This window comes from Aethalodelphis obliquidens, unplaced genomic scaffold (assembly GCF_003676395.1).
Source record: "Aethalodelphis obliquidens isolate GAN/ISIS:26980383/991018 unplaced genomic scaffold, ASM367639v1 scaffold35, whole genome shotgun sequence".
In the NCBI taxonomy this organism is placed as follows: Eukaryota; Metazoa; Chordata; class Mammalia; order Artiodactyla; family Delphinidae; genus Aethalodelphis; species Aethalodelphis obliquidens.
The window spans coordinates 7,806,692-7,829,734 of record NW_020837979.1 but is presented as its reverse complement, the minus strand read 5'-3'; the positions used below and the strand labels follow the sequence as shown (position 1 = coordinate 7,829,734).

The 23,043-nt window shown below is 46.7% G+C and overlaps 1 protein-coding gene across 5 annotated transcripts in view; it reads left to right on the top strand.

Annotated features, from left to right (window-relative positions):
• The first annotated feature begins 7,925 nt into the window (after window positions 1-7,925).
• INPP4A (inositol polyphosphate-4-phosphatase type I A) overlaps window positions 7,926-23,043 on the top strand; it is a 148,597-nt gene continuing 133,479 nt past the window's right edge. For 4 of the 5 annotated variants that reach the window (XR_003437653.1, XR_003437651.1, XR_003437652.1 and 1 more), the window contains exon 1: window positions 7,928-8,161. The gene's annotated coding sequence lies outside the window, so the exon portion shown is untranslated. Of the gene's footprint in view, window positions 8,162-23,043 lie in introns of all 5 variants that reach the window. The other variant, XM_027128887.1, reaches the window with a different exon arrangement.

The following is a 23,043-nucleotide window of genomic DNA, read 5'->3' as shown; positions in this document are numbered from 1 at the left end:
ACCAGCGATGTACGAGTGTTACAATTTACCACATATTCGCCAACACTTGTTATTATCTGACTTTTTAAGTCTTGGTCATCTTAGAGGCTGTGAAGTGGTACCTCATGGTGGTTTTGATTTGCATTTCCCTGATGACTAATGAGGTTGAGCATCTTTCCATATACTTATTGGCCATTCATATATCTTCTCAGGAGAAATGTCTGTTTGGATCTTTTGCCCATTTTCACTTGGGTTATTTGTCTTTTAATTGCTGAGTTGTAAATGTCCTTTATGTATTGTGGGTAAAAGTTCCTTAAATAGATATGATTTTTTTTTTCTTTGCGGTACCCGGGCCTCTCACTGTTGTGGCCTCTCCCGTTGCGGAGCACAGACGCGCAGGCTCAGCGGCCATGGCTCACGGGCCCAGCCGCTCCACGGCATGTGGGATCCTCCCAAACCGGGGCATGAACCCGCGTCCCCTGTATCGGCAGGCGGACTCTCAACCACTGCGCCACCAGGGAAGCCCTAAATATATATGATTTTGAAATGTTTTCTCCCATTCTGTGGGTTGTCTTCGCTTTCTTGATGTTACCCTTTGAAGCACAAAAGGTTTTGATTTTGGTAAAGCCCAAATTATCTATTTTTGGTTGTTATTGCTTGTACGTGTGGTGTCACATCTAAGGAATCACTCCCTAGTCCAAGTCCAAAGAGACGTATTCTTATGTTTTCTTCTGATAATTTTACAGTATTAGCTTTTACTTTTAAGTCTGTGATCCACTTTGAGTTAATTTTCGTATATAGTGTGAAGTAAGAATCCAATGTCATTTTTTGCCTGTACATACCCAGTTGTCCCAGGACCATTTGTTTAACAGGTTATTCTTTCCCCAGCTAAATTGTTTTGGCATCAATAAATCACAAACATAAGGGTTTATTTCTGGACTCCCAATTCATGTCTATCTTTATGCCAGTACCATGGTATCTTCACTATGTAGCTTTTTAGTAAGTTTTGAAATTAGTCAGGATAAGTCCTCCAACTTTGTTTTCCTTTTTCAAGATTGTTTTGACTATCTCAGTTTTTTCCATTTCCATATACATTTTTAGATCAGCTTGTCAATTTCTGCAAAGAAGCTAGCTGGGATTTTGATAGGGATTATGTTGAATTGAAGATCATTCGGGGGGAATATTGCCATCTTATAAATATTAAGTCTTCTGATCCATGAACGTGGGGTATATTTCTATTTATTTAGCTTTTCTTTAATTTCTTTGAACAATGTTTTGGATTTTCAGTACACAAGTCTTGAACTTTGTTAAATATATTCCTAAGTATTTTATTATTTTGGTGCTATTATAAATGGAGTTTATAATAAGTGGAGTTTTATTAATTTCATGTTTGGATTGTTCATTGCTAGTTTATAAAAATATTGATCTTATATCCTGCATCCTTGCTGAACTGGTTTATTCTGTTTTTTAAAAAAATTGATTCCTTAGGCTTTTTTATATACAGGATGACACTATCTGCAAATAGAGAGAGTTTTACCTCTTCCTCTTCAGTCTGCATGTCTTTTTTTTTTTTTTCTCCTTTTCTACTTGCCCTAAGTGGAACCTCCAATACAATGTTGCATGTAAGTGGAAAGAGGGGACATCTTTGTCTTATTCCTGATCTTAGAGGTAAAACATCCTATCTTTCATCAAATATAATGTTAGCTCTGGGTTTTCAAAAATGTTCTTTGTCAGTTTGAGGAAGTTCTCTTTTATTCCTAGTTCGTTGAGTTTTGGGTGTTGAATTTTGTCAAATCATGTGTTTTTTGCCACTTATTAATATGATGTATTCCCTTAATTGGTTTTCAGATGTTAAATTAAATTTATATTCCTGGGATAAATCTCTCTTGGTCATGGTGTATAACATTTTCCATATGTTACTAGATTCAGTATGCTAGTATTTTGGGGGGAGGATTTTTGTGTATATTCATAAGGAATATAGATTTGGAGTTTTCCTTTATTCTAATGTCTGTGTCTATTTATGGTATTTGAGTAATACAGGCCTCATAGAAAGAGTTTGGAAGTGCTTCCTCCTCTTCTAATTTCTGTAAGAGTTTGTAAAGAATTTTTAAAATATTTGTTAAAATTCATTAGTGAAGACATCTGGGCCTGAGGATTTTTTTAATGGAATGCTTTAAAGTTATGAATTAAAAATTGTTTTCTTATTATAGGTCTATACAGATTTTCTACTTCTTTTGAGTTTGTCTCATTTGCTTCTTTCTAAGAATTTCTCAATTTCATCTAGGTTTTGTAGCTTGTTAAGATAAAGTTGTTCAGTTTTCCTTTATAATCCTTGTTATTGATGCATGGTCAGTAGTGATATCTCCTCTCTCACTCCTAATTCTAGTAATTTGAATCTTCTCTCTCCTTTTTTTCTTGGCCAATCTAGTTAAAGGTTTGTCAAAATTGTTAGTGTTTTCAAATAACTGACTTTTGGTTTTATTGATCTTTCTATTTTTTCTATTCTGTATTTCATTTGTTTCAATTCTGATCATTATTATTTCCTTTCTTCTGCTTTTCTTGCGGGGGGAGGATTGTTACTTTTCTAATTTCTTAAGGAGAAAGGTTAGGTTACTAATTTTAGGTCTTTTTTTTTTTTTTTTTTTTTTAATATAGGTGTTTCCAGCCATAAATTTTCCTCTTAGCACTGCTTTAGCTTCATTCCAAAAGTTTTGGTATGTTGAGTTTTCACTGTAATTTTTCTGAAAATGTTTTCTCACTTCCCTTTTGAGTTCTTTTTGACCCCCTGGTTATTGAGGGCTGTGTTGTTTAATTTCTACCTACTTGTAATTTCCTTTTGTTGTTGATTTCTATTTTAATAACACTGGGGTCAGAGAACATACTTTATATGATTTCAATCCTTTTTAATTTATTGAGACTTTTTAATGGCCTACCAGTCTATCCTGGAAAACGTTTTATAAATAACTGAGCAGTATGTATGTATGTATATTCTGATATTGTTGGGTGGAGTATTCTATGGATATATGTTAAGTCTAGTTGGTTTATAGTGTTGTTCAAGTCTTCTATTTCCTTGATCTTCTGCCTCATTGTTTTATGCATTATTTAACGTAGAGTATTGACATCTTTAACTATTACTATTACACTGTCCACCTCTTACTTAAACTCTGTCCGTGTTGTCTCCTGTAATTTGGGTCTCTTTTTTGGATACATCGTCTTTATTGTATCTTCCTGATTAACTGACCCTCTTAGAAAATGTCCCTCTTTGTTTGTAGTAATAGTTTTTTTGTTTCAAAGTTTGTTTTGTCTGATATTAGTATAACCACAGTAGCCCTCTGTTGTTTACTGTTTCTATGGTATACTTTTGTCCATCATTTTACCATTGACCTATTTGACCTTTAAATTTTAAGTTTGTTTCTGTAGACAGCACATAGTTCAGTCGTGTTCTTCTTTTTTAAAAAAAAAAAATCCATCTGCCAATCTCTGCCTTTTAATTGGAGCATTTCATTTATTTATATTTAATATAACTTGTGATAAGGTAGGACTTATATCTGCCATTTTGCTCTTTGTTTTCCACATATTTTATGTCCTTTTTGTTCCTCTCTTCCTCTATTACTGCTTCTTTTGTGGTAAATATGTATGTTTTAGTATACTACTGATATTTTAATTCCCTTCTTTCTTTTAATGTTTATATTTATATCTATATCTGTGTATATCTGCACTTAGTGTTTGCCCTGGGAATTAAATTATCATCTTAATTAACTTAAATCAATCTAGTTTGTATTAATACCAACTTCATTTCAGTGGTATATACAAACTTCACCCCAATTAAGCTGTTTTCTCCCCACTCCTTTGTGCTATTATTATTATACACATTGTATCCTTTTTATATTATGAGCCCATCAACACAGATTTATATTGATTGTTTTATGCAGATATCTTTTAAATCAGAGAGAAGAAAAGCATTTCAAACTGATTTTTACCTTTGTATTCACCTTTAGTTTTTATTTATTTGTGTGAATTTGAGTTATTCTTTAGTGTCCTTTCATTTCAGCCTGAAGGATTGCCTTTATTATTTCTTATAGGATGGGTCTGCTAGCAGTGAATTCTCTCAGTTTTTGTTTATTTGAGAATATCTTATTTCTCCTTCATTTTTGAAAGAGAGTTTTGCTGAATATAGAACTCTAGGTTTACAGCCTTTTCCTTTCAGCACTATGATTATGTTATTTTACTTTCTTCTGACCTCCATGATTTCTTTTTTTTAAAAAATAAATTTATCTATTTATTTATTTTTGGCTGCATTGGGTCTTCATCGCTGTGTTCAGGCTTTCTCTAGTTGCGGTGAGCAGGGGCTGCTCTTCATTGTGGTGCGCAGGCTTCTCATTGCAATGCGCAGGCTTCTCATTGCAGTGGCTTCTCTTGTTGCGGAGCACGGGCTGTAGGCACACAGGCTTCAGTAGTTGTGGCTTGCAGGCTTCAGAGCTTGGGCTCAGTAATTGTGGCTCACGGGCCCAGTTGCTCCGCAGCATGTGGGATCTTCCCAGACCAGGGCTCGAACCCGTGTCCCCTGCATTGGCAGGCAGATTCTCAACCACTGTGCCACCAGGGAAGCCCTCCTTTAGCTTTTGATATGTGGTTTCCTTTGGTTCTTTGAATATGTTTATGATAACTGATTTAAAGTCTTTGTCTAGTAAGTATAACATTTGTGTTTTCTCACGGACATTCTATTGACTACTTTTAAGCCTCTGTCCTTTCCTGTTTCTTTATGCTTAAACTTTTTGTTTGAAACTGGACATTTTAAATTACATAATGTGGCAGTTCTGGAAATCAAATTTCCCTCTACCCCAGGGAAAGAGAAGAGGGCCTTTTGTTTCGTGTCTCTCTTGGGATAATTCTATAAAGCCTGTATTCTATGTCATTTGTAGCCACTGAAGTCCTTGCTTGGTTAGCTTAATTCCTATCTTTTTATTGATATTCTTTGTGTAAATTGGCTAACTGTTATACAAAGATAGTCTCAAATGCTGGGACCAATACGTCTTCTTTTTTAAAAAAAATTTATTTATTTACTTTTGGCTGCGTTGGGTCTTTGTTGCTGCACATGGGCTTTCTCTAGTTGCGGTGAGCGGGGGCTACTCTTCGTTGTGGTGCATGGACTTCTCGTTGCGGTGGCTTCTCTTGTTGTGGAGCACTGGCTCTAGGCACACGGGCTCAGTAGTTGTGGCACACGGGCTTAGTTGCTCTGTGGCATGTGGGATCTTCCCGGACCAGGGCTCGAACCCATGTCCCCTGCATTAGCAGGCAGATTCTTAACCACTGCGCCACTAGGGAAGCCCTCAATATGTCTTTATGAAGGGGCTGTGTGTGTATGTTGAGGCATGTCTTCAGTGTTCGGGCAGGCAATTTACAACTCTGCCTGAGCCTTCATTTCTTGCTTGCTCAAAGCCTCAAGGTCAGCCAGAAGTGAGAAATTATGGCCTTCTTAAGTCTTTCCTGGACATGTGCATAGTTGTACACATGTGTGTCCTTTTGGATTCCAAGAAATATGTCGGGTCTTTCCAAAGTTCCCCCATTCTTTCCTTTTAAGTTAATTGGTGAGTCTCTTGCTAGCTCCACCTGGTATCACCCCCTTAGGCAGTTGCCCTGTGAAATAATTGCTGCCGATTGCTTTCACCAAGTGCTCTGTGTATAGGGCCAACTGCACCAAAGAAGCACTGAGTCAGGTCAATTAAAGACAAGCCCTGAGAATGGAGCTTCTCCATTAAGCTGCCAGGCCAGTCACATAGTGAAAACTCCTTGGGGATAGGGCGTTATGAGGCACTCCAAATGCTTTTTTGCGCCTCCTTTTTTGCGAGGCCACTGGTTTTCACAGCTACTATGGCAGCAGGGCTGTTAGTTTTCCAGGCTACATATATTCTCCAGTGAAAACACATGTAAATATATGTTTAATGGCTCCCAAAGAAATTCTCATGTAGGTTGTTTCTAGTCCCCAAAACAGCACTGCTTAGCTCTTAATTATCATATATAGATGATCTAAGTCAGCTTATTTATTGTATATAGACAATCTAGGTCCACATGTTTATCAGAATCCCTGGAGGGCTTGTTAAAACACAGATTGCTTGGCCCCACTTTCAGAGTTTCTGATTCAGCAGGTCTGGCATGGAGCCTGGGAACTTGCATTTCTAGCAAGTTCTGAGAGGATATCAATGCTGTTGTTTGGGTATCACATGCTGAGAGTTTCTGAAGGATGGGGATATTTTCCCACAAGCACACTTCTAGGATACTTCTTCTATCATGTTGTGATGCTTAGGGAATGCATAGTACCATATTTACCAACAAACCTGGCTCCTTTTTCTCTTGATAATGTTCATTCTACAGTGAAATTGGGGCCCCGTTCCTTGCTGCACTGAAATTGTAATTGATCTTTATAAGATTAACCTGAATTACACAACAGTCAAGTGACAAATGTTATTGGAAGCCTGATTCTCATTCAGTTTGTTACTATGCTAAATGAATGAATTGTTGAACTTTGATGTCTATTTTTAAATGTTTGTGAATTTAAATTTGTTACTTTTTTTTAAAGCCAGTGATTGAAAAACTCTCTTGGCTTGATTAAAGTTATCATGGCCATAAAATGTATTGTCTGAACACTTTTGAGAATGAAAGGGGACCTATTAATAATTTTGCTGGGTAAAAGATGTAAACTGGGGTTGTCCCAGCTAAACCAGGTATATTGGTCACCCTAATTTTAGAAAATAAGGTATAAAATTATTTTTGCATTTCCACAAGTTTGTTTGATATTTTGGATTTAATTTTACACTAGGGTTAAATTTCTGTCAATATTTCTATCCATTTATCTGAAGAAATAATAGAAAGCTTTTTGTTAGTAAATTAGTTTTCAGAAGAGAAATAAAAAAGTCAGAAAATAAATTAAACTTTAAAAAGTTTCATATTTACTTATTTTTATTCCAGACTGTTGTCTGCGTTTGGTTTTTGTGACATGGGGAAGCTCAGCTCTTATTCTAAATATTAGAGAATTTTTGTTTAATTTTCATTTCTTACAGGTTAATCTTTTCTTTTTAAAGTAATTTATAAATGTTTGTTTTTATACCTGAGGGATGTGAGGGCCAGCTGAGAAGGGTTCTGGTTTATTGAATTAAATTAGTTTTCATTCAAGAATTTTTAAGAATTTTTTTTCTGACAAAATTTAAAGATGAAGATTAATGTTTATATTCAGTCCAGTATTACCCTTGCTCAAGCAGAAATATTAAGGTTTAAAGTTATATTAAAGTGATTTTTCTTCCAAAACTTCTGACTCTTCTATTTCACTCTTCTATTTCCGCGCCCCCGCCATGGAAAAATAGAACTTTGGGAGAGAGGTGTAAGGAGCTGATATTTGGTGAGAGTCTGTAAATGTATATTTATACAGTATGCCAGGACAATCTGGAAGGATGTTAGCAGTCTCTGTCTTCTTGCTTATCTGTTTCTTCAAAGTATGATTTTAATTTTTGCTTGTTTCTGGGCTGAATGTTCAGTTTCCTAAACTTCGCCAGGGGACTGCGTAGTCCGCACCCGGGGAGCGCGCTCACCGGAGGGCAAACGGCCGGAGCGGTTCCCGGGTCGCGACTCTTCAGGAGTCTTCTTCCTCAGGGATGCGTCGGGGCCTCCAAGCCTCAGTATTTGTGAGGGCGAAAATGCCATCGTCCAATTAAAGTGCAGAAGTTCAAGAACTCCTTGCAGGCGATTCGATCACAGCTGAGAGCTGGTCTTGCAGGAAGCCGAGAGAAGTCTGCGTGAGCAGCCGCGGAGGAGGACCGGCTGGGTGGGGTCGGCCCAGACCGGGGCTCGTGGAGCGCGCATGCGCGGCGAGGGGGCGGGGCCGGGGCGGGGCCGGCGTGGCCTCCTGAGCGGCGGCGGCAGCAGCAGCGGCAGCAGTGGCAGCAGTAGCAGCAGCAGCAGCAGCAGCAGCCTGGGCGGCGGGTTTGGCGCTGCAGCGCTGGCGGCAGGTTCGCGGCTGGGGTGGGCGCCGCGGACCCGGACAAGAGGACGAGCACCTGGAGCCCGGCTGCAGCCCACGACTTTGCGACCCAGCGGCGACGTTGCTGCTGCGGGGCTCGGGCGCGCGGCCCGGCGGGACCGAGGACGGCGGGACGGCAGGGCGCGGGCGCCGCGGGCCGGGACGCGCCAGGTAGGTGGGCCTGGCCGGGCCGGGCCGGGGACGACGCGGCGGCCGGGAGCCACCGGGGACCTGGATGCTCCTCGGGCGGAGCGGCGGGGCGGGGAGCGGCGGGGCGCGGCGCGCATCCCGATACCCGGCGCGCCGGACGCGGAAGGCGCCGGCGGTTGTCATGGAAATCGTACAGCTAGCGGTTCCCTGGTGGTGGCGTCTTCGGAGAATGATCAGACCCCGGCGAGCCCTAGCAGGATGACGCCCCGGGCCGCCTCGGGCTGAGGGTAGCGGGCGGCGGGGAGCCGGGATGCGGGACGTGGCGCCCCCGAGGCCAGGTCGCGGCGCCTGCTTGGTGCGTCTCCAGGGCTGGATCTAGTGACTCCAGACGCTGAGGCCTCGGGGTGTTTCGGGTGTAAACAGAACCGGGTAAAAATAAACATACACCTCGGTGTAGGCCCCCATCCTCCCAAACTCTTCCCTTTTCTGCCGGCCCACCGTCCCCGACAACAGTTCTGGCATCTTTGCTTTTGATATTTTCTTTCTTTATGGCTCTGCTAGTCAATGAATTGAGGCCTGGGAAATCTGCAGGGGTTTGTGACTGTCTCCTGAAAAGCCAATCATGAATGTGTAGGCCACAGGAGATTGAAACACCCAAAACGTCAACGGTTAATTTACGTGTTTGTGGGCGAAGGGAGCGGTGATGGGCTCGGCTCTCCCTCCCCTTGTTGCCTGCCCTGTGACATTACATAATCATGTATTCCTCCTGCCCCGACTTCATCCCTAATGACAGATCATAAAAAAATATTCCTCTGGATAAGAAAAAAGTATAGGCGGTTGTAAAGCCCATCTTCTTGTGTTTTTGCTTTGCCACTTAATGGGTTTTGTGTTGAGAGGCTGCAGAAGAGTCGAATTTGATTTGCCACCTGCCCCTTAAAGGGGCATCTAAACCGAGGGAGTAGGAGGCGGGGTGGCAGTTTGAATGTTGCAGCGAGATTCTGCCTGATTCATCTCTGTTCACAGTGGATGGGGCGGACTGTGGGCAGTGGGGTTGGAGAGCGAACAGGCTGACTTGGATGTGAATCTTGAATCTGCCAGTTGCTAACTCTGGTTCTCAATTTTCTCATCTCTGGAAGGTGAGAACAGAACCTACTTTGCTGAGTTTGTTTTGGAATCTAGATGCTGTTGGCATTGGTAAGTGCGCATAGGCTAACTATAGATTGTCCTAGAATTAAGCCTAATTTTTCTTTGATTGAAAACAGGTTTTCTTTAACAGGAATTTTGTCTTTGGATTTAGGCTAGGGCCTTTGTTTGGGGGGTCCTTTGCTGAAATGTTTACTTCTGGAAGAGTCAGTTCACTGGTTTCTTTGAAGAAAGTTGAGATGATGGTGCCTGTGTGGGAAGGTCAGTGTGGTTGTTGTGTTGGAGGGCTGGTGTCAGGAGACCGCGATGCTGTCCGGGGTGGGGGGTGGGGGGCGGCGTTGCGTGCGAACTGGAGCCCACAAGGCCTGGTTCCCTGTGGTGTCTTGCAAACAAGCCTCTGTAACAACAAGCCAGAGTTACATTTACAAGGAGGGTTTGCCCTGAAGACAGGGCTTAAAGGAATAAATGCTGGAAAAATACAAAGAGAAAGGAGGGCTGTATTTCTACTGAGCTCAGTGGTAGAATTAGTTGTACTAATTCCACTAGCCGGTTTACTTATCCAACTATTTTTCATTAGGCTTATGCTGTCTCAGAGTGTTTGTCTGCTCAGGTGCAAGTCCTGCCTCCCAGCTAGACGCAAAGTCAAGGGTAGACATTATAACTCATTGTTTTTGGAAACTGTATATTTTGTTGTATTGCTGTTAGACTTAATGCCATTAGTAAGTAAAAAAAAAAATCAGTTTAAGGGAAGGATGAAATCAAATAATATACATAAGAGGTTGTAAGCTGTAAAGCTCTAGAGAGACAGGTTGTGTATGATAGAACTATTGACCGTTCAAGTCCCGTTAGCCAGCTGCCTGCCTGGGAGCATTCTCCTCAGCCAGCAAATCTGCAAGGGCACCAGAGGAATGGAAGCAAAAGGGTGTGTGGGACAAACTGATCCCCATCCCATGGCTTAACATTTCAAGAATCCAGTAAGACACAGTAGAGGGGGAGACTTTGGACCAAGACTGTTTTATCCTGGTTTCTTATGAAAAACTTCTTTAGAGATTATGTATTCCAGGAAGGGTCCTGTAGCATCATCAGCTACGCACAGTGTCAGGATGCTGTGGCTTTCACTGAGGGAAAAATAGCACAAATTTGCAGTGAAGAAGCCTTGATTATGTTGTTGCTGCTTCTGTGGAACTTGGTTAACGAGCTAGTCTTGAGAGATCCTTCAAAACAGCTTTTTCCAGTGTCCTGGAACAGAAGCTCTGTGAGGACAGCATTTTCTAGGGAGACCAGTAGTAACACCAGGGTAGGCCTGCTTCATTTTGTCTCTCTGTGCTTTTAAGGAAAATACCATTGTGAACTTAATCCCCAGGAATTGACCTGTATTTTTCTATGCATATGCATACCTTGCTCTCTTAAAAATTTTTTAAAAAAATATAGTATTTCAGATTCACTGAAAAGTTGAAAGAATAATCCAAAGAGTTCCAAGATATCCTTTACCCAGATTCTCCGAATGTTGACATTTGGTTTATCCTCTCTCATATTTGTGTGTGTGTGTGATTACTTTTCTCTGAAATGTTTAATGTTAAGTTGCAGACTTGATACACCTTTACTGCTAAATACTTTATTGTGTATTTCATAAAAACAAGGACATTCTCTTACAAAACAACAGCATGATTATTAGAAATCAGGAAATTAAATGTTGATGCAACGCTATTATTTAATCTACAGGTCTTTTTCAGATCTCGCCAGTAGGCCACTTTAGAGCAAAAGGAAATCCAAGATTCTGTGGTGCCTTAAACCATCCTGTCTCTTTAGTCTCCTTTAATCTGGAACAGTTCCTGAATCTGTCTTTGTATTTCATGACTTTGACATTGACATCTTTGAAGACAACTGCCTGTGTTTTGGATAATGTCCCTCCCCTTGGGTTTGCCCGTGGTTTCCTCCTGCCTAGATTCATATTATGCACTTTTGGCAGGTGTGGCACGGGGCGGTGCTGCAGCCGTCTTAGCGTGTCTCACGGTGGGAGGCATATGCTGTTGATTAGTCCCATTCACTGGTCCTGTCATCACTTCATTAAGATCCTGTCTGTCAGATTCCCTCACAGAAAGTTACCGTTTTTCCCTTTGTTGTTAATATGTATCTCATAGTAAGATCACTTGAGACTGTAAATATACTGTTACTCCTCATACTTTCACCCACTAGTTTAAGAATCCATTGATGATGCTTACCCAGATCAGTTACGATAGTTGACAGATGGTGATTTTCTAATTCCATGTTTCTTTCTACGCTTATCAGTTGGAATTGTACTAAAAGGAAGAACTTTACTTTCTCCCTCATTTACTCTTTGGTTTAACCATGTCTCTGCACTCATGAATGAATTCCTGCTTTATACAATAGATTGTAGTTTGTTATGCTCATTACCCACTTTTCTGCTTAAATTGTCCCAGACTTGGCCTGCAGAAGCCCCTTCCAGCTGGCCCTCCTGTCCTTTTGATGTGTTCTCATCATCTTTGAGGACTTCTTTACTTTCTGGCACAAAACCTCCAAGACTCAGCTTGTACTTTCCAGCCCTGGAATCAGCCATTTCTCCAAAGAGTCCAAGTTCATTTTAGTGGAGAATGATACTGAAAAACCCAGATCTGGGAGCTAGGTGTGCTCCTTGCTGCTTCCAGGCCTTTTCAGTGGACAGGTGTTCTCATTGTAAACATAAGTGGAGACATGTCATACAAAATTTTCTCTGCTTTACTTTTTAAATTTAATGCTATGTCCTGGGGATCTATATGCACTGACATGAAAAGTTTGGTCTGTATTCCAGAGTGTGGGTGTACTGTTATTTCCTTAACTGTCCTTTATTGATGGACTTTTAGGTTGTTTCCAATATTCTGCTCTAAAAATAGTGGGGAATCTGTGAACCACGTCATTGTCAACACAAATATTTCAGTCTCCTAGATCCCTCGAAGTAGAATTTCTGGATTAAAGAGTAATATTAAATGGATAGCTTTGCCACATTGCCCCCTCACCCCTTCCAAGAAGCTTTATCACTCTGTGCATTCGTCAGTGTGTGGAATTGCCTTTTTCCCTTTAATTTGGCCAACACTGAACTGAAGAGTATAAATCTTGTTAATTTTTGCCAATCTAATGGATAAAGAAGACACTACTTTTTAAATTACATTTCCCAAATTACCAAAAATATTGAAAACCTTTTCTTGCCAGTTCATATTTTAGCTTCTGTGAATAGCCTGTTCATACCTTTTGACCATTTTTTCTTATGAGGTTATCTTGCTGGGTTGTGGAAGGTACTATAACTTCGGACTTTATTCTCAGCAGCCTTTGATGTCTCCTTTAAGGGTGATGCATTTTTCATCCTAAAGGAGAAGGAAACTAACATATCTGAGCACCCCTACGTTCCAGGCCCTGGGCCAAGCGTCCATATGCATTCTCAGCAAGGTCCCGGGAGAAGGCCAGTGGTGTTGAGGGGGTGGCTGAGGCGAGGCATGATTAAGGCACCACCTGGGAGTGATTGTAAGTGGTTGAACCGGGATTCAGACCCGGGTCTGTCTGGATCTAGTGCCGTCTCCGCGAAATTACGTAGCTTCCTTCACAGGATTTTGAAATGAATGCTTTATGTGTCAGCGTGGATGTGAAAATCAGTTACCTGGAGTCCTCAGTATCAACAATTTCTGTCTCAGTAAAGGGCTTTTTTACTCAGTCCTGCTTGGTGAACATACACATCTCTCAAAACCATCTGTTTTATTCCTGGAGCTATTGTGGACTCTGCAGTCAAACTTCCTGTAGGTCTCCAACTGGCTGTGTGACTTTGGGCGAGTGGCTTCATCTTTCTGTGCCTGTTTTTCTCACCCGCAAAACTGGGCTGATGGCAGCAGCAAACCCAGAGGCTTTGCTGGGGCCTCGAATGAGTTAATACACGTCAGGTGTGTGCAATGGCGCCTGATGCCTGCTGAAAACCCAGGGGATGTACCTTAGGATGAGTCTATATGGAAAGCACGTGTGGGAGGCCGCGTGGAACTAGCGCAGCCTCTTCTGGTTGGGTTTAATCTCTTAACCATCCCTTTTGTCATGACCCGGCCGGGAAATGGGAACCCAGGGCCCCTGGGTGCTGTGTGCTTGTATCCTCTCTCTGCAGACCTTGTTTGTGCCCTGTCATGGGCCTGCCAGCTAGCCCAGTTGGCCCTTCCTCTCTGCCCACAGCTGCTGACCTGGGACAGCTGAGACACTGTAGGCCTTTCCGTGTGCGGTCTGCTCAGTGGGGGTCACCTGGGAGGGTCTCAGAGGCAGGCAGTATCTGGTGGGGAGGGGCATGCTCTGGGGATAAAGAGGAGGTGTCCATTTTCTGGAGTGGGGTCAGGAGAACAGACAGGTGTCCTCTGGCCTCCAGGAGGAGGGGAGGGGACCACTGGAGGGGCCAAGCGACCAGCTCCCCTCAGCTCCCTTCCTCAGAGCCTGTCCCTCAGACACCTATTCTTTCTCCTGACCTCGAGCCCCTGCAGCGCCCCTTCTCTTATGCTTGCAGGCAGGACTCTGAGGTCTCCTGAAACCCCCGGCCTCCCTCCCTGCTCCCTGCCCCATGCCTCCACCAGTGCCCTTGAATGTCTGGCATCAGCGGCTGTTACAGTAGCTGCCTGATAAAACTCACTCCAAGATGTGGAACTCCTTTCCTTCCCTGTCCTGTGTTGCTTGCATTTCAAGTGGTGCATTCTCTAACCCATGAATTAGAGCTTTCAAGACGGATGACCTTGGTGTGCATATTCTGGGAGAGCAAAAGAAATGCATTTAGGCAGGTGCGTGTTTCTGAGAGAACAGGTCCTGTTAGGAAATGAGGATACCCAGTTCAGGAGTCTCCCTGGGGTTATGGATTATGGGGCGGGTCAGTTGGGGTGCTTTTGGCTGCCAAGTCAGCAATGAGGACGTTTACTGTCTCACAGACCTGGAGTCCTACTCTAGCAGCAGTTTTGAAGTTTCATCGAGGACCTAGATGCTTCATCCCAGGGTCAGCGTCCCCGCGGTTGTGAGATGGTCCTTAGCGTCAGCGAGACTGCGTGAAGGAGACATGCCAGCCAGTCCCCAGCCACAGGGTCTGCCTGTCCTCCCTCCGGTCTGTGGGAGCAGTGAGCATCATGTGGCCTCCCCGGACCCAGAACAGGAGGCTGTGGGCCGGCTGACTTAGGAGCGCTCCTCCGAATGTGGCCCCCAGACCCGCCGCATCAGCACCACCTGAGACTTGTCCGAAACGCAGTCTCAGGCCCCAACCAACCGACTGACTCAGAAACTCTGGGTTGGGGCCCAGCGATCTGTTGCGAAACAAGCCTTCCAGGTGATTCTGATGCAGGGTCCAGTTTGAGAATTGCTCCCTTAGTCTAATCAAGACCACCCCCCCACTCCTCAGCTGGATATGGAGCTGGTGCTTCCGGAATCCAGAGAGGACAGTTCCCAGAATAGGCGGACGGGAGGGAAAAGTTGGGAGGTCAGCCCACAGTGTCAGCCGAGGGGCGTGCAGAGCGTTTAAGGAGCCTGTGGGCGGCTTTGCCCTCCTTGGCCCCCTGCCGCAGTGTATGGGCCCAGGTGAGTGTCGCAGCTCCCGTGCCCGCAGTCTCTCCAGCCCCTCTGAGCGGGGCCCATGCCCTCCCTGCAGGACTCGGCACTGAAGGGGGCCGCGTTGGGAGCGCCGGCCCCAGCTTCTCTTTCTGGCCCAGTGGGGATGGGGTGCGTGGGCCCTGCTGGCTCACTTTCCTAAGCGTGTTCAGGTGTGTGGGGTTTGCACCTGCTGCTACTTCTCACTCAATTAGGAAGAAACAGGGAGCAGTGCCGTTAGGAGGGGCTTGGGGAACGCGGAAGGAACGGGCCTGGAGGGGCGGCAGCCTCAGGGACTATTTATAATGGCAGTGGGGTGCGACCTGCTTTATCGTCCCCTTTCGGAGGCACAGCCTCACCTTCACGCTCGGGTGGAGTACAACAGCCGCCTCCATGGTGTGATTCGTGGGATCAGACTAGCCCACTGTTCCAGACCTTTCCTGGAACTAGAGAGCCGAGGTATTTCTAGACTTTCTTGACTTTGCACGGCTTTCAAGGTTCATCCTAATACACAAAAGTGATGTATGGGAGCCTCACGCTGAGCGCCTCTGCATCGGTGCTGACGGCCCAGGAAGGAAGGGCAGCCCAGGGGGAGGGGGCCTGGGGAGGGTCCAGGATAGTGTCTTCAGACGGCAGTGGTTTGTGACATCAATTTGAGATTGTAACCGGCATTAAAAATGTTTTTGAAATAAAATAGAAAATATCCAAGTATATTTCCTACAGGGAGGGTAAGCATTTTTTGATCCCACAGGTAGTGACTTGCACGTGTGTGTGTGGGTATTGTCACGGTGTGATTTTTTCTTCCTGTGGGTTTTTTTCAAAAAGTATTAAATCCGAGGGTTGAGCACGGGGAGGAGGGGGCTCCGCTGGACGTGTACAGACGGACACGGGGTCTTTTGCCGGGGAGGGGGCCTCGGGGGGGGGGGTGCGTGGCTTACTCCAGGTGGAGAGCCACGGATGGGAAACGAGAAGGGCCTTTTAGCGGTGTGGGCCGGGGGAGTGGAGCTGGAGCCCCAAGGACAGCAGGGAGGGGTCTGAACTTCCTGGTCTCACTCTGGTTTACTGTTTGTGGTGTTTGACCACCTGGACCAGATCCTCCTGAAGATGTTGGGGGTCCTCAGCCTGGCCACTCTGAGACTGGGGAGGCCGTGGCAGGGAGTGTGTCGACTTTTCAGAGGTTTAAAATGTGACTCTGGACGCCTGACCCATCCTTCTAACAGGGCGGATCAGCATATGGTGACCTACAGAGGGAGGGCGGGGAAAGGGGATAGAGGTGGAGACAGATGTGGACAGGTGTCTGCGTCTGGCTTGTTTGGAGGCTGGCCCCACTGTTGCCTGTGAGCAGTGACAGGACAGCTCCCACGTCGCCCTGGCTGCCGTTGGGACGGGGTGATATGCATTGTTTCACGCCGGGGTTAGTCTGGTTTGTGTCACAAAGCATACGCAGTAATGGCTTCGGGGTGTCAGTGTCTGTTTTTTGAGGGGGGGCAAGTTGGATTGTGGGAAGAGAAAGTGCTGGACAAGAACCTGAGTCAGCTTTCTCATGTGTAAAATGCGGAAGGTGCCTGGCTCACGGGGATGGGGGCGGGTGCTGTGTGGATTAAATAGTATTGATACAAGCAGGAGAGGTCTGGGCACTGCAGCTCTGGACCAGTGTCGGTCCAGGGAAGGTACCGTCTCGCAGGAGGTCCGGCGTTTCCCCTCTCGACTTTGCAGTCTCGATTACCCTTTTTCCTACTGTGCCCTGTTCTAAAAAGTGTATTCAAAAGGCTAGAGTGCATCCCATCTCTCAGTCCTTCCCAGGGCACCTCTAAAGGGAAATGCTGCAGAAGAAGGAGATTTTGAGAGGTAGGGGACTGCCGGCAAAGGTCAGAGGAGAAGGATGTGGGCAGAAGAGGGAAGTGAGAGTGGCCTGGGCTCATAGATGTTTAGTCAGGTGGCCACTGACCCAGCTGTCTTCTACTGACACTTTTTTTTTTCTCTAAAGCACATAGAAACTTGTGATTGTGTGCAGTGGAATGGTAAGTATTTTCACATTTCTTAGTCATTGCTTCGACTGTGTTCTGCGTAAACACACGTTAAACAGTATGATCACGTTGCCTAATTGGGTGCTGATCAGATGGCCAGTAAAATGGAGTCATTGGTGGAGCGTGTGCCAAGCAGCCTCAAGGTGCCCCAGAATCTTCCACGTGTTGTGACTGCTCTGGTTTGGAAGAGGAGTGGTGGGTGAGTGGATTGGCCTTGCGGAAACACCCTGCTGGTCGACAGGCCCACCTGGGGGAGGAGGAAGGTGCGTTTGGGTTTTACCCCCGGCTTGCAGGTGATTTGGGGAAGTCGGGCCTGAGTGTTACCTTCTCCTTCCTTGTTCATCTAGTGAAGGTCAGTCCCTGCATTCCTGCCCCCTTGGCCCCCAATCCTGCATCGCGGTGGAACTGTGATGGTGCCTGAGGGCTGCATGGGCGAAGTCTTGTGTGTGCTTGGTTTGGTGGGCCTCAGGCTCAGACACAGACATACATAAAGTCTATTTAGGGAAGTGCTTCTGGAGTCTGTGGCCTTGGAAGTCCACCTCCTGCCTCGTGCTCTTTCACTTTCCCTCCGCTCTGTAGTGACTCAGCAGCAGCTTTCCAGAATGGAGAAGCTTCGTGTCAGAGATGCTGGAGGACCCCGGGCGTGTCCGTGGAGATGGACGCTCCCTGTGTACCATGCAGACCAAACTATTCCTGGTCCAAGTAGAGCATCCGGTGCCGCCCCTGGCTCCTCCACCTGTGCCCCATCCCCACACCCCTACTCTGAGGCTCTTTGCAGGAAGTCCCCCAGTACAACTGCACTCTGTGTTGAAGCCCAGATCCTTGTCCTTCTCCGTGGACTGATGGAGACCACTCTACTCTCTGATATTTTGCCTTGGTAATTTATGCACAGTTATCGTCTGGTTCAGCTCTGGATTCTCTCTGGCAGCTTGACATCCTTCCCTGACTTCTCCACTTACGTCTCTCTGACCTCCTTTTTACTCTGTTTTTGACCTATTTTATTTCTTTTTAGCCATCCCTGACCTTTTTTTTTTTTTGCGGTACGCGGACCTCTCACTGTTGTGGCCTCTCCTGTTGTGGAGCACAGGCTCTGGACACGCAGGCTCAGCGGCCACGGCTCACGGGCCCAGCCGCTCCACGGCACGTGGGATCTTCCCAGACCGGGGCACAAACCCGTGTCCCCTGCATCGGCAGGCGGACTCCCAACCACTGCGCCACCAGGGAAGCCCTTGTGTGTCTCCTCGAAATGCCGTTGAGCCCGTGAGAACAGGAACCTGTCTTGATAGCAAAAATAATCTTGGAAATAGTTGGTGTTCTGCGTGTGATTTCTCAAGACATGTGTTTTGTGATTATCATTATAGGTGCCTTCGAGCTGTTATGATATTTTGAATAACTTCAGCAGAGGGAGGATGATCTTTGCATTTTGAGTGAACTTAATTACTTAATCATTCTTTAATTAGTCCAATATCTTTACCAAGCTAGGTATTCACCTCGTTGATCAAAGACAGAAGAAAAGCCAGCAGATGGATTGGGAACCATGAGGGGCCTTGTGCAGGGTTGTTTCACTGGCTCAAAGAGAAAGAATGCTTCCGTGACAGTCGTACCGCCATCTTGGTTAAGAAGCTCCGGGTTTTAAAATTAATCTCCATCAGTTCCTAGCCTGGGACAACATAAGCCTTTTGCACTGGGGACTTGCCGATCGGGCTGTGACCCCGTGTGCTCTCAGGGCATCAGGTCACGCCGTCTAGTGTGCAGGTTCGTTCCTCGTCGCAGCAGCCAGCGCAGCCTCTGCCCCTTCTGTGGCCAAGAGGGTTCTAAGCTGTAGTGGGTGTGACTCATTTCAAACAGGATTAGATGAGACATGATCAAATTCCAGGGCCATAAATCGCTGTATCATTCCTTGGAACTGGACGTGACGGGCTCTGACCAGTGTTAGAGACCCGTAGGTTGGCTGTTTCCTAAACTCTTAAGGGTTGTACCAGTGTTTGTCATGGCAGCCAGCAGCCCATGGCTTAGACTGTGAACCTGGTTTAGTGGACTAACTGTAATGAATAAAAAGGGGCTATTTTTACCTCATAACCTAGATTTGTCTGGACTGAATATGCAAGCCAAGCTATTAAATGTTTGGGGCAGTAAACAGGAATTCAGTATTTTAAGTCTTTCTGAGCTTGGTAGTGGGGCAGGCCTGGAAGTAGGATTGGTTGTAGCTTTTTTAGGATTATAAGTGTTGACTGCGTTAGGAAGGAACTGTTTTATGAAATAACTCTATAACGAAGTGAATCTTCTTATGCTTATAAGGTCTTGTGAGAATGTACTCACCCTAGCCTGGAGCCCAGGGTAAATTTGAGAATGCTTTGTTTGAAGGTCTCTTTCGGGGAAAATGGGACTGTTAATGAACTTAAATCTAAAATAGTATCCTTCCTTATCCCCAGCTCTCAGCATTCCAGGATGGTGGCGTTCTCCACCATTGGATATAAGTGAGAAATGGTAAAGTTGTTAGGATTAACATCTGGTCGTGTGTAACAGAACAAATCGGAAGGAAAAGAGTCTAAGTTAAAGTAGGCATTTATTTCTCTTTATCTACTGAGGTCTGGAGGTGGGCAATCAGAGCTTGTGCCCTACCATCCCTAAGCCCAGGCCTCACGTCCAGGACGGCGGCTAGAGGTACACCGAGCTCGTGGGCGTTCCAGACACCAGACCGCAGGAAGGCAAACTTCCTGAGAACTCCTCGTCGAGCTCTGTCCTTGTATCTTGTTGGCAAGAGCTGAACCCCTGGCCACACCTAGATGCCAAGGAGGCACGCAACCCCATGCCAACCGAGTCAGGGTCCTGGGCCTGTTTCTAAGGAGGAAGGGAAGAATGGACATCGGAGGCACAACTAGCTGTGTCTTGCCTGCAAGTTGTTATCTGTTTGGAAAGATGAGTTTTTGTGCTTGTTGGGAAAGTGTTGGCAAAATTTCTGTGGGGAAACCAGGCGCGGGCATCTAACTAAAAACTCAAGGGCCTAAGACCTTTCTCACTTCCACATGGGCCTTCATACTCGAGCCTGAAAGACGTCACTGTTCCTTTTGTGCCTCCACTTCCTCATTTAAAGAACAGAAATGGTAGAAGTCTAATCTGAGTTCTCAGGGCCAGTGCTGAGCTCCGCAGACTGGAGTTGCTTTTCCCCAGTAGCTCCCTCGGGATTTCTGGACCCATGGGTGTGTTCAGAAGGCAAGGGCTGCCTGGGCGTGGGGATTTCAGGCAGAGTGTGAGATCCAGGCGAGGGCCAGTGGGCGAGATGCCCTGAGTGGGAAGAGGCCTGGAGTGGGAGGGCCTGGGAGAGGCAGAGAGCTTCCCTCTCCAGAGCCATCCTCGCCCTGAGCCTGCCACGGACATGCCCCCTCCCCAGAGGGTTGGGGGAGGGCCGGGCTCGCCAGCTGAGTTGAGAGACGCCTGGGTCTGCTTGTGTCTCTCCTGCCTCTTTCCCTCGTCATTCTGCTTTTCCTTTCAGAAGGGTGATCCCAAGTGCCTCGCTCTCTGTCCGATGAAAGGGATCCCATAACTCTAGGTGTCAGCGAAATCGACTGTGCTCTGCTCTTCGAGGCATTTGCATTTTAAGAAGGCTATATGTGCTAGCAGTGCCTACACTCAAAGCCTCTCGGATGGTCGGACGGCAGACCCAGGAATAAGAGGAGCCTGGGGCCCTCCCTGTGCCACCAGCCGCTGGGCGTAGCGTGTGTCTGCTGCACATCTGGGTAAAGCTGGCCAGGCCAGCTGCTCCCGTCACCTTCCCCCCACCCCAGCCCAACGCCTGTGTGCAGCACGTGCCTCACACCTCTCGTGTGCTCACACGCCAGTCAGGCGTGCACTTACGCCTGCCGCTTGCACACGTGTATACACGCTCACTGTGCGTGCGTGTGCATGCCCACGCGCCCCTCCCCCTCCCCACCCCCCTGCAAGGAGGCAGTAGCCCCCGGAAGTTGAGCTTCTGGAAGGGCCGCGCATTACTTTCTGGTTGAGTGGAATCCCTGGGGGCTAGGGGTCTGGATGTGCACGTATTCAAGCATCTTTACCAGAAACACTCCCTGAATTCATGCTCCTGAAATCAGGAACTTCCTTTTGTGTTTCCAAAGCTAATGACGAAAATCTGCTCATGTGTAATAACAGCTTTTCCTGGCCTCTGAAGACTTCTTAACTTCGCCTTTTAAAAAAGGCAAGGACCACCCCAAGGCCCTTTCTTGTCTTCTCTCCCGGGGGCAGCTCCGCAGGCAGTGGATGAACCGGGCATCTTTCCTCTCACCCCAGCATCTCCGCTGCCTGAGCCGCTGCTGGTCTCCCAGATTGTTTTGCTGTCCAGTTCTTTCTCAGTAGAAACATAATTTGTTTTTTCATGTTTGTGGGTGAAATATTTTGCTTGCGGGAGGTGACCGTCGAACTTCATCGAACTACCTTTCCTTCCCGTCACGGGTGTGCCCGTCCCTGTGTTATTTGCGACTTGCCTTCCCATTCCACAGGTGCCCCGGTGACCAGAGGCTGCATGTGTTTTTCAGAGGAAACAAAGACTGCTGGGACACCCTAAGTATGCAGTGTGAATGCAGAAAGTGAGGCCCTGCTGGAGGCAGGTGGTTCTGATTTCCGTGTTTCGTCTCCCCCTCTTGAAGGGGCAGGCGCTGTCACGGGGTGGGCTGGGGGAGAGGAGGGTGGAGGAGGCCGGAGTCCTGGAAAGCACTGCTGCCTGTGGGAGGGGGCTGTCAGCACAGGTCGTGTGGCCCCCGGCCTGGTAACCCTTGCCAGGGACATAGTGGCACTCGGGGAACATCTGAGTTCCAGATGGCAACAGCACAGGCCCAGAGACACTGAAGTGTGAAGGGAGCACCCATGGGGGCGCAGGATATGGTCCTTGGTCAGGGACTGACCCTTGATGCTGGGGAACTAGATACCCTGAGTGCCTGGTGTGGGTCTCTCTGCCACCCCCTGCCCCCCAGGTTGAGTGGCCTGAGAGAGGGTGGGTGGCATGGTCACTTTAACGGCGTGTAGGCAACTGTGGTTCAGATGAGGCGGGTGAGTGCTGGGCAGCTAACAGGAAAAACAGCATCAAAGTAAGATAATCTACTCTGGGCACCTTGAAGAGCTGGTGTGGGGAGTGCTGAGTGGCTGGGTCCCCTGAGCCCCATGGTCAGGAGGTCCCCTCACCCTCTCCTTCCTGGTGTGTAGTTCCTTAACAGTAACTCCTTAAGGGTCTGGAGGAATTGCTTAAGAGGTGCACTTCTGCTTTACTGCATTTTATGGCGATGTCATGTCCCACGTGGTGTTCACCAGTGTGAAGATTGTTCTCAAGGGACATGCCCAGTGAACACAGCAGATCTGGGGTGTCCTAAGACATCAGTGTCCTTCAGGGCAGGGACAATAGCTCAGTTTTCTATTCCCAAGAGCATCCTACAGTGCCTGGCACAGAATCGGTGTGTAATCAATGTTTGTTGAATGAACGAAAGAAAAAAGCTACTACGCCATTGTCAGAAGTGAAAGGAAAGCCTCAGGCTCTCCTGGGAACATAGCCTGTTACCTGGATATCAAGTTGGGGTTCAGTCTAACTTAAGAAAGGGAGGTGAGCCCAGAGCCCGTGGTCGTCCCAGTTAAGTTCTCAAGGTGAAACCAAGCCCGTCAGCTTGTCCCCCTGCACCTGAAGTGTCCTCAGCGCACGCCCCTCACCCCGCTGGCTGGAACCTAAGGCTCTTCTGCCCCTCTGGGAAGAAGGAGCCACACCTCAGGGCTTGGTCAGCCTGGATGTTTGCTTCCTAAATTTAGTGAACCTAAAAGAGGAATTCTGTTTGCACACGCACAGGGTTGTGAGTGGAATCCTAGGGACTTTAGAGAAGCCGGGAGGATAGGGCGCACAGGAAGGGGGGCCTCCTCCTCTCCTGGGCCTTGCGGGGAATCACAGGGCTTCACGGAAAGATGAATTTTGTGTCAAGGCTGGGGGTGGTGTCTCGAGCTGGGGGGCTCAGGAGAGAAGTGTGGGCAGGATGGGGTAACACGTCAGGAAGGGGGCTCAGGAGGGGCGGGACTGGCTCAAGATTCGGGACATCATTCATCCCACCCTGGAGTTTCTTCAGAGTTGTTTTTTTCGTTTTTTTTGCGGTACGCGGGCCTCTCACTGTTGTGGCCTCT